The sequence below is a fragment of the Glycine soja genome, chromosome 19 (genome assembly GCF_004193775.1).
Source record: "Glycine soja cultivar W05 chromosome 19, ASM419377v2, whole genome shotgun sequence".
Classification (NCBI taxonomy): Eukaryota; Viridiplantae; Streptophyta; class Magnoliopsida; order Fabales; family Fabaceae; genus Glycine; species Glycine soja.
In genome coordinates, this window is record NC_041020.1 from 10,754,422 (window position 1) to 10,769,580 (window position 15,159).

Here is a 15,159-nt window from a genome sequence, read left to right on the forward strand (position 1 = left end):
TATATTCTAGGAATTGGTATATTTAATTTTTTAGCTCATTCCACCATTGGAATACTATATGTTTATCACCAACCCCAAATGCCAGATATGGAAAAAAAAAAGTTGAAGCATTAATGAACCAAATATTGTCTCCCAACACCTCAGGCAGTGACATAAGTGCATAACCCATATTTATGTTAGAGCCCACCTCAGCTCAGAGATGAGACAATGATGTGAACCTAGTACTTGTAGCATTTGTCCAATCTAAGGAACATGACTTAATTAGCTCTGCCTGGATTATTTTATCTATTTTTTGTCCTTGTGTTTAGGGTTTGAACTTAATATGTTTTAATTGGTGTGAGTTGTGTGTCTGATTTCAGGAAAAACTCTATCAGTGGATCTTGAGGCAACAAGAGGGTGGATCAAGAGTTGCAACTGTTGATATACTCAACTACATTCAGGTTGATTTCATGCTTTGGTTATTCTCTATTTTGTATATCATTGTTTGGCGTACATTACAACGAAATTAGAGGGAGACAAAAAGCGGGTGGGGAATTATAGCTGTGGAAGTTAGTGAGAAGAAGGTGCCTTTGTGTATCTTTGAGATGATTTTCAATTTTACAACTTTAAGCCAAGCATAACAAAATCATCATTTTTTTGCCCAAACATGTTTTTAACCGAGCTGAAAGGTGTTGTGTAATCCATGTACTCGAGGTTGCTTGGTGGAATAAGGCTTTGTTTTTATTTGCCAAACCACACTCCTGAACAATAATGCTGATGGAAAAGAAAACAGAACAAGAAAATAATTTATAAAATATCATGTTAGTTTTGTTGTCTTGAGTGGAGCTTTTGACTATTTTTTGTAGAATTGTTCTCTGGTATTGATGCTTGCTTAACTGATTAGTTGTATTTTGTTCTGTAGGCTAGTTAATGCAAGCCTTCTTTTCTAAATTGCTTTCCTTTTTGTCCTGTTAGTGTTGCAGTTTTAACTTTTTATCATTCTTTCTTATGTCTCTGTTCTTTGTGGAATGTCTAATTAGAGTGTTTTTTCCCTTTTCAATTTATTGATGATTTTGTTAATGAACTGAAATTGAGAAAGTGAGTGTTTGTTTTAGTTTTCCTATATGCAAGTTGTAACAGAGAATGGTGGAAAATTTTCTTAACATGTTCCTTTATGCCATAGTAAAGATTTGTAGGATAAAAAACTTCCCACAAATTGAAATGGCGAGTATTATGATTTTGTTACTTGGATATCAACTCATGTACAGAACCTAGTTACATTGAGGAATTAAACTTAACCACAAAGTGATCATGAAAATTATTGTTGGATCGAGTGGCCTCAAAATAATTAAGAAGGGGGTTGAATTAATTATTCCTAAACCTTTACTAATTAAAAACTTTACTCTTCTAAGGCTTTTACTTATGTTGTTAAGAGAATAAGGAGTAGAAGAGAAACTTAACCAAAAATTAAAATGCATAGCAGAAAGTAAAAGAGTAGGGAAGAAGGAGACAAACACACAAGAGTTTTTATACTGGTTCAGCAACAACCCGTGCCTACATCCAGTCCCCAAGCGACCTGTGGTCCTTGAGATTTTTTTCAACCTTATAAAAATCCTTTTACAAGCAAAGATCCACAAGGGATGTACCCTCCCTTGTTCTCTTTGAACCTAGTGGATGTACCCTCTACTAGAACTGATCCACAAGAGATGTACCCTCTCTTGTTCTCAGTCAACAACCCAAGTAGATGTACCCTCTACTTGTACCACAAAGGATGTACCCTCCAATGTGTTAAGACAAAGATCTCAGGCAGTTAAACCTTTGATGCTTTGTGAATGGGGATACAAAATAATTCTCAGGCGGTTAGTCCTTTGAAAACTTTTGTATAAGGGAAAGGGAAGAATCAAAAGAATTCTCAGACTGTGTCATTTTGAATTCTTTGATAAGGGAGAAGGGAGACACAAAAGAATTCAGGCAGTTAGTCCTTTGTTCTTTTGGAAAAGGGAGAAGAGAGACACAAAAAGAATTCAGGCGGTTAGTCCTTGGCGAATTCTTTTTGCCAAAGGGAGAAGAGATGAAAAGAATGAATAGCACAAGTTTTCAAGGTTTAGAAAACTAGAAAACTTTGGAAAGCTTTTGGTACAAAGAAGAAGAAGAAGTTCAAAGAGATTCAAGGCTTGTAAAGGATTGTATGAATAAGTGTTCAAGTTGATTGAAATGCAAAACAAAGCCTTGTATTTATAGACTCTTCATGTCTGGCCAAGAGGACCATTTAGAAGAGTTATAACTTTTAGAAAAACTTAAAACCAATTTGAAAAAGTCAAAAACCTTTAGAAGAGTTACATCTTTTGATTTATTCAGAAATAGTCACTGGTAATCGATTACCAAATCAGTGTAATCGATTACACAAAGCTTTTATGTGAAAGGATGTGACTCTTCACATTTGAATTTGAATTTCAACGTTCAAAGGCACTGGTAATCGATTACTGAAACATTGTAATCGATTAGAGCTTTTTGAAATTAATTGGAACATTGTAAATTCAATTTGAAAACTTTTTCAAAACAATTTTGCTACTGGTAATCGATTACAACAATCTGCTAATCGATTACCAGAGAGTAAAAACTCTTTGGTAAACATGTTTTGAGAAAAATCATGTGCTACTCAATTTTTGAGAAAAACTTTTCATACTTATATTGATTAAGCCTTCTCTTGATTCTTGAATCTTGAGTCTTGAATCTTGATCTTGATTCTTGAGATCTTGAACCTTGAATCTTGATTCTTGACTATAAACTTTCTTCTTGAGTCTTGAATTCTTCTTGATTCTTATCTTGAACTCTTGAATTGTTCTTGATTCACTTGAATTGATCTTTGATTCACTTGAGTTGTTCTTTGATTGATCTTTGAGCTTTTTGTCATCACCTTTGTCATAATCTTTTGTTATCATCATTGTTATCATCAAAACATCTTTGAATCACTTTTGATTCATCATGAAGCTTTGCTTCTACAATTATCAATTCCATGGGGTTTTAGGGGACAAAACTGAACATTAAAATAAAATGTATGTCTAGAGAAATAAGCTAATTCTAACATGTAATTATAAGTAATCTTTGTATGCATCATTTGAGCACAAAGTAGGTTACACTTATTTTATTATGAATTGTTTTGGTACATGAATATTTAAGTCAAGGCATATTATAAATCTTAAGGAATTAATAGGATATATCATCTGCCCAAAGAAAACAACCAACAAAAACATCTCAGTTGAATTAAATTCCACTACCTAGTTAATCTCTTCTTAAAATAATTAAATAAAAGATTTGAATCAAGAAGTGTCCAAAATTGATAACCCTGTGAATGACACATATAATTCAAATTTTAGACCCTTTTTAGCTGAATGTGTCACTAGCCCTTGAAACTTGAAATTTCAAGAAAATAAATCCAATTGGCTCCTAAACCAAATGCACCTTGCTTTCTCTCAGCCATGATCCTTCATCTCCAGGCAAAGCTAGACCAACATAAGCATTGTTAGCAGGTTGAGCTCTCTTTCCCCTGATAAACAAGTTAAAGGATGGAATTTATTAACTTGTTTCTATATAAGTTAATACTATGTAATTAAAGAATAAAATGAAGTTAAATAAAGCATATACATATACCCATCTAGGACTAGTAGTCGTCCTGTCACTGTTCCCCGTTGATTGGGTGGAAGGAAATTGAGATGAATTGGCATATGCTATTAAGAAGACAGTTGGGGACAAATGGAGTGACGAGTTGAGCAGTGCTTGGGAAGTAGCCTATGATGAATTGGCAGCAGCTATTAAGAAGGCATTTTAGGATCTATAATTGCCGTAAAGTGTAATAAATAAATATTATTTCACTAAAACTTGTTATTAAACAAGTTCTCGATATAAATGTTGGTTAAAATAAGTAAATTATATGGTATTGGATAAACAATCTTAAGTTTTATATTTCCATAGATTTATGTTTGTGAATCATGCATAATCGATCCTTTATACAAATAAGTTCAAAATAACTTATAATCGATCCTTTATACAAATAAGTACAAATTCAAATAAGCTTAACTAAATGGGATAGATGTTTTTCAACGAAAAAAATAAAAATAAGTAACAGTAAAATGCTTTAGAAATAGTTATTGTGGTAGATAAGTTCAAATACATTGAAAATATTTGTAAGAATAGTAAGAGCAAGAGGGGGATTAGTACTAAAAAACTGACATGTAGCAGGAATGTTATCATAGTAACAAGCGATCAACTATTACCACATACAGTAAATCTAAAAGACTAAAATTAATGAGAAATTAGAAGCTCAATTACATTGCAAAATATACTAAAATCACAGTATAATAATTTATCACGTGTAAATATAGGGGAACAGATTGCTGAGAAATTTAGAAAGATATTCAAGGTCCACCTTTGTTATACATTTCCGCTACTAATGAAAGAACATTACTACGCAAATGCCTTATAGAAAATAAATATTTACCCTTCTGAATACTCATTTGCAGCAAAATCACACTTTTTAAGCTAATTGATTGATTAAACTGGTATAGAATTATAAATAAATTAATAAAAAGAGATCAATTCACTACTAAAAAAGATAGTTTTTACGACACCAATTTAAAGACGGTTGTTTAAAAGCTGGCATCGTTTGTGTATAGGTGGCAATTTTGTAAATATATTCAGCATTTTAAAAATAAAATCTTAAAACGACGACAGGTTTTCAAGAAAATCATAGTAATCGAGAGTGAGTACAAGGCGTGTGTTCTCCTAACCAGGTAACTCAATCGACACAGACTTCTTCTCATGTCTCTTTCTCTCTCTCCCTCTCCCTCTCTGTCTTTCTTCCACACACATCACACATCTTATAGTCTTGCTTAGTGTTAATGGCTCTTAGATCTAACAGTGCGAGCGATTCAAATTAGTTTCTTGAGTTTGTTCTTGAAGGCTAGGGTTTTGTAGGCGAATGACTGATGGATGGGGATGAAACGCAACTCAATTCGGAGAAGTCTGAAGCGGTGGTGTTGTTGGTGAATAGCCTCCACTCGTGAGACATGCTCGAACTCCTCGACGCATGATGTATGGCGAGACGAGCATGTGGCAATGGCGCTTCAGGAGGCAGAGTGTGAAGTTGCGCCTCTCCTCGAGGGAGTCCTGCACAGTCTCCACGTGGTGCGTCCATGTGATACGGTGGCCACGAAGGCGTTGTGGACAATGTGGTTCAACACAACAGAGAAGGAGACGCGATTCGACAACAGTGAGCGGGGGAGAGTTAATCGGCGGCACGCGGCGACAGGGATGTAGTTCGCGGAGTTGACTCTGTTCGAAGCATTATCGCTAGGTGCATAGGAAGTCCACAAAACCGTGGAGATTATTATTAGTAAGTCCACCTCGAAATCAGTGTTCATACTTCCCCTTCAATAGTAAATCTTATTTACATTCTCTTGATAAATCGTATTCTCTAATCAATATTCAATAATTTGGTAGCTATATATTTAAATTCTCTTGCTAAGTTTCATGTTCTATTTCTTAAAGTTGATTAATTGATTTTTGTCTTTTCCGTTTCAAGAAAAATATTGTAAGTTGTAAATCTCAGGCTCATCATGTTCTTCAATTCATTTATTTCTGAAGTTTGGGGTGAATCTTGTGACGAGATTTTTTCTTTATGGACCTCCTGGTTGTGGTAAAACACTGATTGCCAAAGCTGTTGCCAATGAGGCACGGGCTGATTTTATTCATATTAAGGTCAGTCTAAATACTCCACCCTTTCTCATTACTTTTGGTATTGCCTTGTTTTGAATAAATCATTTTTAAGAGAAATTAGAGATATCTAGTTAGCAGTAACTTCATATAATTTGTAAATAAAGCTATTGGTGTTATGGTGATGTTGACATGTTAACTTTCCTATAAAAAAAATAAAATCGAAGGAAATATTAAGATGATTAAATTGATGAAACAAACTGAAATTGATTAATTTTGTTTCCATTATTATACAATATAGGCTTGTCCCTGTATTTTTGGGTTGTATTCATGTTTTTCCCTACTTTTATACTGCATTTTTATTTGTCGAAAGTTGTTTCTCTTTTTCTTTTTAAGTTATTCAGTTCATTTAGCTTATATTTGTGGTTTCAACAGATTAAGTTGGGAGAACCTGGCTGGAAAGAGAGGTATTATGAGGAAAAAATTTCTGCCAAAACTCCTGAGGAACTTGAAGCTATACGTAAAGATGTCGTAAGTTAACAAATTGAAATGTTACTAATTTTGATTCATATGGAGATCTGGGTGTTCTTATTGCAATTTAAATTGAAGTGTTACTAATTTTGATTCATATGGAAATCTGGGTGTTCTTATTGCAATTTATTGTTTAGGTCTTGAAATACACTGAAGGCCTATGTTGGGTGATGCACATGGAAATTTGAAAGAAAATTTGAAATGTTATTAGTCTTGAAACATTTATTTTATGATTTATTTTTTAGCTTTTAGATTGATTGTTAAATCAGTTTAATCTCAACTTGTTTGATCCCGCAGAGATCAATTTATGAACTTATGTAGATGAATAAAGGCAAGTGATGATGAAGGGGGTGTGGCAGACTAGGGGAGCAGAGCTGTAGCAGAGGATTTTGATTATAGACTACTAATTAATTTCTGCTAAAGGTAAAAATAATACACCACTTTCTACTAATTAAATATATTTTTTTAATAATGTGTTGAATATATTTTTCAATTGATATTATGTAGACCTGTAAATTGAATTAAATTTTTTTGCTCGTACTGAAGGCACGTGCTGACATACAAGAATCACATTTATATACATTCTTTCTTTTTAACAATGTGCATTAGTGAGATGGATCTGTTTTGCTCACTTTCACTATATTGATTGCTTTATATATTTTGATTGCCATTATAGATTTTGGATGCACATTGTTTCAAAAGCTTTAGGTCGTCCTATGTCAAAATATACAAGTAATTAGGAAAGAGGAGTTATCCAGTTGTTAATTGTATAGTATGTATGGAATATTTTTCCCTGCATTTTCATTGTAGTGTTCTTGAAAGATTAATTCTCTTTCCTTGCATTGAATAATTAGAAATGTATGAGCTTGTTTTTATATAATAAAAGAAGAAATTCATTCAAACAAAGATATGAGTACAGAGAGTTAGGAGGATAAGAGATCTTGTTTAGAACATAAAATGAAAACAAGTAGAAGCCAAATGCCAAATTTAATTACCTTTTTCCTATATTGCCATGGATGTTTATTTCTCTAATAATCTTTGATGTGCTTTGTTATTTCTTGCTTCATGAAAAGAAATTTAAGGTATACTCAGCTTAGTAAGTGGATGTGCTTGAGAAATATTACTGAATATGCAGATCATCTTTATCCATGTCTTTTTCTGATTCTTGGTTCTTCAAAAACTTTTACTTATTTTTTTTGGGAAAAATGTAAATTAAATTAAACCCTAAATGATACAACAATAAACGGGGCATACCCCGCAGCTAGAGAAAATCAAAAACCTCCCTAATACAAGAAGGCCTATATCAAGATGCTAAAACAAATGCAACAGGTGCGCTTGTCTATACATAAGAAACTTAATCTTGCTAATAACCTCTATTACAGAAAATTGATAATCTTCAAAAATCAGCTTGTTCCTAGATAGCCAGATGCAGTAGACTGTAATTGCTATAGCCAGACAACGTAATTTTCCTTGAACACCTGATGTGGATCTGCCCCTAATTAAAGAGTCAGTAATGCGCTGTAAAGAAGTAAAACGCCTGCGGAAAGGAGCCAAACACGAATGTGAGCCCAAACTTGGAGAGATTTCCTGCAAGAAAAGAACAAATGAGCATTTGACTCAGCCTCATTTGAACATAAAGGGCAGAGGGAACCCTTTGTTCAAAAAAGCAACTTTGTCAAGAGTAAGCAGCCTGTTCCTTTTAGCAAGCCACAGAATGAAAGACATCTTAGGGGGATTGTTGGGTTCCATATAACAGAACACCAACTAACAGTAGGCTTGACACCTCTAATGTATTCATAGACTTTGCCAAAAACAATTGTTCATTGGTGCTCCAAGATTGAATCCTCTTTTTGGCCTCTTCCGTACTTAGCTCTTTGAAGATAATAAAGTCCCTTATTTGAATGATTTTCTTTATCAAAACTGAATCTGATGAAGAAGTCAATTGGAATTTTCTTGCATAAGCACAATGGTGAAGCAATTTCTTTTACTTTTAATTATATGTATCGTTGCTAGGATGGTTGTTGTAAAATATACTCTATTTCTTCTATAGATGAAGATAATCTAAAGTGAATGCTGCGATTGCTAACTTTAACTTTGACTAAGATTTTTATTTACTTATAAATTAAAGTTGCAGTAACATTGTTCCATTGCAGAATATTCTCCAAGATGTGGATGAGTTGTCTAGACCAGCTTGGTACGTATTTTCTCAGCCTTAAATATATAAGTTAGTTACACTTAGATCTCTAGTTAGATATCTTTTTAGATTAGAAATATACACTAAGAAGTTAGTTACATTTAGATCTCATCTCCTTTAAATCTAACCAAATAAAAACTAACTTTTTACAGCAATATAGAACATACTGAGCATCTCTTCTTTATTTAACAAAAGAAAAAAAATTACCTAATACTACGTGATCATGATTTCTATAATTTTCAGTTTTTTCAATTTTCTTCTTTAATACTTCAAATTATATAGTTTTAATTTCTAAAATCTCTCTCTCTCTCTCTTTTGTTATGTTAGGGTGCTCAATGGTAGCTTTATTTGAATCATATTTTGCAGCATATAATATCTGCCTAACTGAATTCACTCACTAAATAAAAAATGATATCATGTAAAAAGCATGCATAGAAAACGTATGCATATATCAATGAATAAGTTTTAGGTTGTGTAAAGTCTCATCAATGAATTAAAAATATATAAAAGGTATATAATTAAATAAGAGATTGATAAACTCATTTTTTTTTACTTATATAGCCTTATATTTGTTTTAAATGTATTAATATGATATTTGATTTCAAACATATGCTGTATTTAATATTTATATGTTCGATTAAAGTATATTTTTAATAGAGTTCTTAGTTACAATATAAATAAAACAAATCATGAAATAATAATTTTAAATCTAAATTTAAATTGAAGCAACACATGACATATTTTCGGTTAAATTTGATTTTAGTTTATGCAATTACTCGTTTCAATGAAAACTCTTCTATGCAGAAAGATAGCTTTTAGGTATATGCTTTAGTTCTTGGCCTACCGAGGGAAGAGGTATGCATTCTGGTTGTTATACTTCTTTTATCTGTATTAATCTGTGTTGTTGTGATGAAAATTTAGCATAGTGGTCTTGGCTATTCTCTGCTTCATCCTTATAAGAGCTTAGGTAATTAAAGTGGTTCATTCATGATTTGTTTTTCAATATTTATCTAGTTCATAATGAGCTTTTCCCGTACTAATATCTTCTCGAATAATTTCTCGAATAATTCTAACATGCGATCTATCTTTGAGGTGATTGTTTTTTTGGTCTTGGCTATTCTCTAGTGAGAGAGAAGTTATAGGAATAGTGTTTTTTCTTCTTCTAGTTTTTAGTGGAATGATTTATACGCCAATGTTTGGGTTGTGTGGGTTGCGCCTTATAGGATTTTCTGTGACACAAAAATTGATTTCACACGAAAATTTAGGGGTCATTCCCCAAAATTTTCACCCCCACTTTTAAATTTTAATGGTGTACCAAACTATCTTGGGGATATAATATGTGAAGGCAATGACTCCTGGGTTCCTCTTGTGATTAGAGAGAAAGCTCCAAGAAGTCGATGCGTCGTCTTGGTGTCTCTTCTACTTTGCTTTGTTTTTCCTCCAATCATACAACCATAATGGTTAAGATTAATTGGACTGTTTTGAACTGTATCCAAGCTTAATATATCTAAATATTTATAACACAATGTTTTGTAACTTTTGTAGAATTGACTAGCTTAAATGGCTTGTCCTAGATTGCCCATGCTACCATTTTTTAAAATCTGCGTGTCTTTTGCAGGATCGTTGGTTTTTGTCTTAGTACTTTTACATGCATCTTAATATATATGAGAGTAGGAATATTATTTTTATTCTGTCCTATACGTTGAATAGAATCGCGGAAGTTAATTATTTGCATTCTATCTCATACTTTCATGTGAATATTTTTATTCTTCATAATTTTTAATGCATGATTAATTTTACTGGAATATACTGTAACTCAAAAAGAAAAAAAAATAATGTGATAAATAAAAAATAAAAAATAAAACATAAATTATAAAAATATTATGACAAGAATAATATATTTTTCTTATGTTAGGGGAATATTTATGTAAAGGAATAATATATGTTTTCCAACCATCATTAAACCAATGAGATGTATTGCTTCTTTTTAGAGTTTAATTTTAATATATGGATAGTATTAGAAACTAATTTAAAATTCAATAAATTTAAGTTAATAACTTCTAAAGTTTCTGGTGAGTATTTCAATTAAATTCATACTTTATATTGTGAAATTATTTTATATAGTACTAGTAGTTGGCAAATTATAATTCCATTTGAAGTGTATGAGTTATGTTGATTTTGATTTAGCATACGTGAGACACATGAGTGTAATAATGTACCTAAAAAAAAATACAAACCAAGGGTGTAGCATTATTAGAACATAGTTGACATTAATTCAAGACTATATATAGCATTGAACATACATGATGAAACTAGCTAGAGAATAGAAACTGCGGATAATAGTACACTCCTTACGTAGGAGTGCAGGGAAAAGCAGATTATTTAAAAGTCATGTTGCGTAAACCATACAAGAAAGTACTTTAATTATAGTAGCAGCTAGTAATTTCTGCGATTGTCTTCATCATGCTGGCCCTAGCCAAGGGTTTGCTTCACAGTCTCTGTAGCACCTTGGGCTATGCCCTTCACCTTCTCCCCTGTCTGCTGCAGGAACCCTTTGGTGTTGTCCTTCCCTTCCCTGACTGGAGAAAAATATTTATTAACAAAAATATTTATTTTAAATAAAAACAATTTACACAAATACTAGAGAAAAATTGAAGATTTTTATTTTATTAAAAAAATTAAACAAACTCACCAAAGATGAAAAATAAGTTATTAATATATTTTTTATTTCATAGATGTGTAATACTAATTTTTTCCTTTGATAATATATTTATTAGCACTATTTGGGAATCATGTTGGAGTAATGCATGTAACAAATTTTTTTTTCTCAACAGCTTTTGGAGCGTAAGATACAGGAGGCATAGTCAAAGAAAGATACCCTCAAAGCAAGAGCTAAGTCTGCAAAGTTCTTGTAAAGTATAAGACTTGGTCGTGGTAGGTAAATTTTAGTGTTAATTAATCTTTCACAATGGCTTAACCTCAATTACTTGTCTTGTTGCTATGCTTGCTAGAAGGAACTAATTTGAGGTATAATAAAGGTTCTGGCCTTCTGGGTATTTATACAATTATGCAGCTGCTAGTGATGAAATATTTTGAAGGTAAGCCTATCAAAACCTGATCATGGATGTAGGATTCTTTTTTATCTAAATTGTTGTTTCTGATTGATGTTACATATCTCTAGCTTATTAATGCTGAGCCAATTACTATTTTTGTTATGCTGAATTGAAAATGAAATTTTGTGTTATATTAGATGCCCTTGCTACTTCAATGGTGTCATTTGAAGTTAATTGGTGAATGAGTTGGTTAGAATAAATCTCCAACCTCTGATATTTCTAGCTATTGTGAATTAATAACTTGATATCAAGCTCTTTATCATGGATAAATTTTCTTTATTATGTAGAAAAAGCAAAAAGTGGGTTCTCTCTAGGAGTTTCAAAATACAGAACCGTAGCAAGGTACTTGAACCTTGCCCTGTTCATTGCAAAATGGTTATGCAATTTTCCTTTTTTATATCTAAAAATAAATTATAATTATCTAACTTAAGTCTCGTAAGAGTGATGGAATTATAATAAATTATAATTATCTAAAAATATAACTTACTAATAGTATATTTCTTGAAAATAAAAAAATAAATATGTTAATATTATAAAGTTTGACTTTGATTTAATTGTTAAAATGTTTGTAATAACTTTTAATTCTTTAAATAAATTTTTACCATCAACACCATAAGAATTACTAGCATCATATTTTAGATAAGTTTTAAGATGTTGGCAATATAATTTCAAATTCTGATTATAAAGCATGATTAAAATCTTTCCACGTTAAACAAAAATGTAATTTTTTTTTTCGTATGTCATATAAGGCTCTAATCTTCCCTATTACATGTTTATTATCTTAGGTACATAACATATGTCAGGCAAAATTTTATTAAATTATAACAAAACAAAATTTAAATTAAATAATACATCTGCTATGTCTTTTATGAATCTTTTATATATTTAATTTACAATTTTTTAAAAATATTTATTCTGATTAATTTATAATAATATTTGTTGGGGATAAATGTCACTTATTAATTAATTCAATTTTTTTAATTTAATTTATAATAAATTAAAAACTATATCAGTCAAATACTGACTGGTCAAATGTGTTTATTGTCAAAGGAGGCTGATACAAATTTCAATTTTGGTGATAGAGGTTACTTATCTTTTGAACACATTACCTGGGTAAGTTCTAGTATGTTTATTATTAGTTTGTCTTTAGTTTATTTTCATGGGATGCTTATTTTGAATTATGTAAAAAGCTTCTGCACTTCACTCAATTAATTCAACTCATGTTGACGAAGTTGTCTAGAAGCCAACTGAAATAAAGTGGCTTTGGAGCAAGTTTATAGTTATTGTTATTATTTTTATTATTATTGTTTTAACATGTTTGTAATAGGAATCTCTTTATTAACTACTGTATTATTACAGTTAGTTACTGTCAAAAAACTTTATTAAACTTGGTTCTATCAAAATTTCTTCTGATGTTAATTAGAACTCTGTAACATATTTTCATTTTCCTTTTAAATTTATGTTAGTGCTTAGTCAATTATCAAGTTTAATGAATCAGCATATATTTCATGAATGTTGATTATGACCTGTTTTAGGTTGGTAGTTTATGACCTTTGCTGTTGTATTACTATCTAATTAAAATTGGAGAATTTTCCTTGATAATAGTGTGTTTAAATCATTCACAATGAAATACTATTTCTCATGGTATTTAAGAAGTTTCTAAGACGGTTATTACGAATAATCGTCTTAGAATGCATACTTTCTAAGATGATTATTTCTTAATAAAAGTCTTAGAAAGTATATATTTTAAGACGGTTATTTAGTAATAACCGTCTTAGAAAAACTTGTCTGACATCACTTTTTAAGACGGTTATTAATAAATAACCATCTTACAAAGTATATTTTCTAAGACGGTTATTTTATAATAATCGTCTTAGAAAAGCTTATTTAACATCACTTTTTAAGACGATTATTAGTAAATAACCGTCTTAGAAAATATCTCACTTTTTATGACAGTTAATATAACAACCGTTGTAAAAAATATTTTATTTTTAACATCATTACATACAATGACGGTTTACAACCGTCGTTAAAAGGTCTTTTTAACCTTCGTTAAAAAGCCTTTTGGTAGTAGTAATTCGAACAAAGTGGAGTTATTTTAGTAGTAGAATAATAAGGTGGCTTGAATAAAGTTTTGGATAAATTAGCCTGACCTGCCTATTTGAAATATGAGATTTATTATTTTTTTAGTCCTAAATCTTTTTAGAATTTTTATATTTGAATCCAAATTTTTAAGATTTTTAGTTTTAATTATTGATTTTTTTTAGTCTCATAAGGATGAAAAAAGAGAGTTAAAAAACTAGAAATAAAAACGAAAAAACTTAAAAAGATGTTGATTAGTAAAAAAAATTAAATCTAAGAGCTAAAAATAGAAACTTAAAAAAATTTAGGAACTAAAAAATATAATAAATCTCAAAAAATTTAAAGTTTAAGTTTGACATGCTATTTGTTAAACTTTTTTTAAGGTGTGACACTTTTTATACATTCAAAAATTAAATTTTTATTTTTATTTTTTAACATTAAATTATTACTGATTTATACATTTAAAGACTAAAATATTATTCATCCAATAATAAATATATTACATAAGTGAATTATGCCCTTTAAAATAATTTAATTATCTTATTTTAAAATATTCTTTATTATCTTAATTTCTCAATTAATATTTTTTATTTTTTAGCATTAAACTAACTAGAGTTAATGTAAGGACTTAAAAGGAATATTAAAAATCTAAAACCACACAACAACGTCATTAAAAATCTAAAAATCTATAGTGCATGTAGAAGTGGAAAGGCCATGTCAAGGTAAGATATTTCTATTTTGTTATTCTTAAAATACAGTACATCCTCAATGCTTCTAAATTATATGGTTTTTAGTGTGCTAATAAACTCTAAAATTAACCGTGTTTCTTATTAATATGAATTGTTAGGTATACTATAATTGGATAGGGAAGAACTGACATATTGAACATCGATAATTCAAACTACCAATTTACACCATGTAAGCTCCGAATTACTCATTATTATAGATGGCAAATTATGTGACATGATATGATTCAATGTGGTAGTGCTGAAGCCTATTATGAGAACGGGAAACAATTGAATGATGGAAAATGAAAGAGGAATATATGCAATTTGAGTAGGCATAACAGAGATAAATTCCAGGAGAGATTGGATTTCAAATTCTATGATTCCAAGAGGAATTGGCATATGCATAAACCACAGGCGAGTGCAGTTAAGGGTAATAAGTATATACCTGTTCTACAACATCTGACCAGAGAGACCAAAACTGAGATTTGTTGGGAACAAAGTTAAGGTAGACAAAAACTGGGCCAAAGAGTTATCTCTCCCTTAAATTGTGTCTCAGATGCAAGAGTTAAAAGAACAGTTTCAGGATACGACGATATGTGTTTTCAAATTGTAGAAAAAATTAAGGTCTGGAACAACAAAGAAGTCCATTTCATAAATATCAGTTGAAGGATCATACCTGAAGTAGAGTCAATAGTCAAGGACCAATATGTGTAAATTGAAATCTTCATAATCAAAGAAATTGAAAACATCATCAAACATGAGGGGAATGAATTCGAGAGGAAGGAATCCAAGAGTGAGACTCGACAATGTCATTTAAAAA

General features: G+C 30.7%; 1 long non-coding RNA gene across 2 annotated transcripts; it reads left to right on the top strand.

The window, feature by feature from the left end:
- The first annotated feature begins 4,710 nt into the window (after window positions 1-4,710).
- Window positions 4,711-13,104, top strand: LOC114399576. Of its 2 annotated transcripts, XR_003663767.1 has the most exons (11): window positions 4,711-4,769; window positions 4,954-5,371; window positions 5,623-5,736; window positions 6,127-6,222; window positions 6,520-6,645; window positions 8,376-8,416; window positions 9,221-9,271; window positions 11,251-11,514; window positions 11,667-11,718; window positions 11,817-11,871; window positions 12,580-13,104. It is a non-coding gene; the product is annotated as an uncharacterized LOC114399576 (long non-coding RNA). The 2 variants fall into 2 exon arrangements; XR_003663768.1 differs by lacking the exon at window positions 11,667-11,718 and having other exon boundaries at window positions 12,580-13,103.
- The last annotated feature ends 2,055 nt before the right edge of the window (window positions 13,105-15,159 follow it).